We start from the raw sequence: 2,349 nt of genomic DNA, 5'->3' as shown, positions 1-2,349 counted from the left end.
CGATCCAATCCAATCCAGTTGGTAAAATTACGGGACATTTTCATTATGCCAGTTAATTATTTTACGTGCATTAAATAGAAAATGATTATTTTTGAGATTTATGCGATATGGCTTGTGGTTCATTCACTATGTGGGAGTATTATTTTATACGGTCGCCAGTGACCGCTCAGTTCAGTTTGGTATCACCCGGTTGCCAGTGACCGGCCAGCTCAGTTCAGTTTCAGACTCCCCGGTAGCCAGTTACCGATCAGTTCAGCTTAGTGCAGTGGCCACAGGCGTAAAACATAATCTCAACAGAAAATTTTACCAGTTATTTCAGTACAGGCTCTAAGGAGCAAACATTTTTTTACTGTGATTATCAGTTCAGTTATGCACGTATTATAATTGCTCAGTACAGATTATTTTCAGCATGCCTCAGGACAGGATATGTTATCACATGCATATTTTAATTCAGATTTTTACTCATTACCTGCGATATATGCATGCTGAGTCTTTAGGCTCACTAGACTTGATTGTTGTAGGTACTGATGAGGCCAGGGCCGAGGGCGGGGACCAGTGAGCCAGCTTGGGTCGGCAGTAGTGGCACCCGAGGACCTCAGAGCAGCAGTTGTTATTTTATTCCGCAAACATTTTATCAGTCGTTGGATATTTTTAAATTGTGATTTTTGGCAAACTTTATTTTCTTCCGCTGCAATATTTTGAAATATTGAACTTGATTCACCAGTGATTTTATGAATGAGGCCATTTAAGTTCTCTTAAAAAGAAAATTTTTAATTTTCCGCAAATTTTCAAGCAAGAAGTTCTAGGACCTTTGCAATTGGTATCAGAGCGGTGGTTCTGTATAGGGTTTCACTACTACTGACCGCGAGAAGCTCACGAAGCCACGTCTTCGGTCTGTAAGTTTTTCAGTTCAGCATTTTGTTCAGCATTTTAGTTAAAGCATGAATTATTTTGTCAGCATGCTTCCAGATTTTCAGTACTTCAGTGTTCATTTAAAATAAATTATGGAATTATGCATGTTAGTTACGTATGGGTTATGTTGGAATAGTATGCCCCCTAGACGTATTCTAGAGCGCAATAGAAGGGAGGAGCCTCGCCGAGAGGACAGAGAGGAGCATAGACAGGAGGGAGACCTACCACCTCCTCCACCGCCCCCACCGGACATGAGTGCCCAGATGCTAGCTGGGATGACACAGTTCTTCGCACAGTTTGCGGGGAACAATGCCGTAGCCGCAGCCGCAGCCAGGCCGACAGGGCCCGAGGCTGTTTATGAGCGATTCATGAAGATGCGCCCGAAGGAATTCTCTGGGACATCTGACCCCATGGTTGCTGAGGGATGGATCAAATCCCTCGAGGTTATCTTCGAGTTCATGGAGCTGGGAGATGCAGACAGAGTCCGTTGTGCCACCTATCTGTTCAGTGGAGATGCCCGCTTATGGTGGGAAGGAGCGTCAGTAGCCCTGACCTTGGCTACACTTTCATGGACCCGCTTTACGGAAGATTTCTACTCCAAGTATTTTTCTGAGGAGGTTCGCACCAGGCTGACCACCAAGTTCATGAGTCTGAGACAGGGGGATATGACGGTTACGAAGTTTATCCGTAAGTTCGAGAGGGGCTGTTACTTTGTGCCCCTGATCGCGAATGATGTCAGAGCCAAGTTGATGCACTTCCTAGTGGGTTTACGGCCGATCTTGCGCCGGGATGTTAGGGTATCTGACCCTGCTACTTATGAGATTGCTGTATCCAAAGCTCTAGCCGCAGCGCAGGATCTGCGGGATATCGAGAGGGATCGCCATGGCAAGCGCCCAGTCCAGGTACCACACCGCCCTCCTCCTCATCAGCATCAGCAGCAGAAAAAGAGGCCTTTTTATGGACCGCCTCGAATCAGAGGCCAGCAACAGCAACAGCAGCGGGGACGCCCAGCCCCGAGGACTTATGAGCACCCAGTCTGCCCCAGGTGCTCACACCGCCATCCTGGAGCATGTATGTCTGGCTCAGGAAAGTGTTTTAAGTGTGGCAGTCCAGACCACATGTTGCTGCAGTGCCCTCAGAGGAATCTGCCTAACCAAGGCAGAGTTTTTGCTCTCCATGCCGCGGAAACCAACCCTGAGACTATGTTGTTGACAGGTACCTTTAAACTTTAAGTTATTATTTGAATTTCCGTGCTTTGGGAATAAGGATTAAGATTGAACTTAGAACTGTGATAGGATTGCATGCTCTACTCAATAGTATTTTGGAGATTTAAGTTAGAAGAACTTTGACCATTGCATGTCTATAAGTTTAGTTCTTGTAACTACTGGATTCAACTTAGAGCTCCGCTCTTTCAGGGAGAATTTTTATATCTGGTTC

This window comes from Primulina tabacum, chromosome 12, assembly GCF_025594145.1.
Source record: "Primulina tabacum isolate GXHZ01 chromosome 12, ASM2559414v2, whole genome shotgun sequence".
In the NCBI taxonomy this organism is placed as follows: Eukaryota; Viridiplantae; Streptophyta; class Magnoliopsida; order Lamiales; family Gesneriaceae; genus Primulina; species Primulina tabacum.
This window is presented reverse-complemented; position numbering follows the sequence as displayed.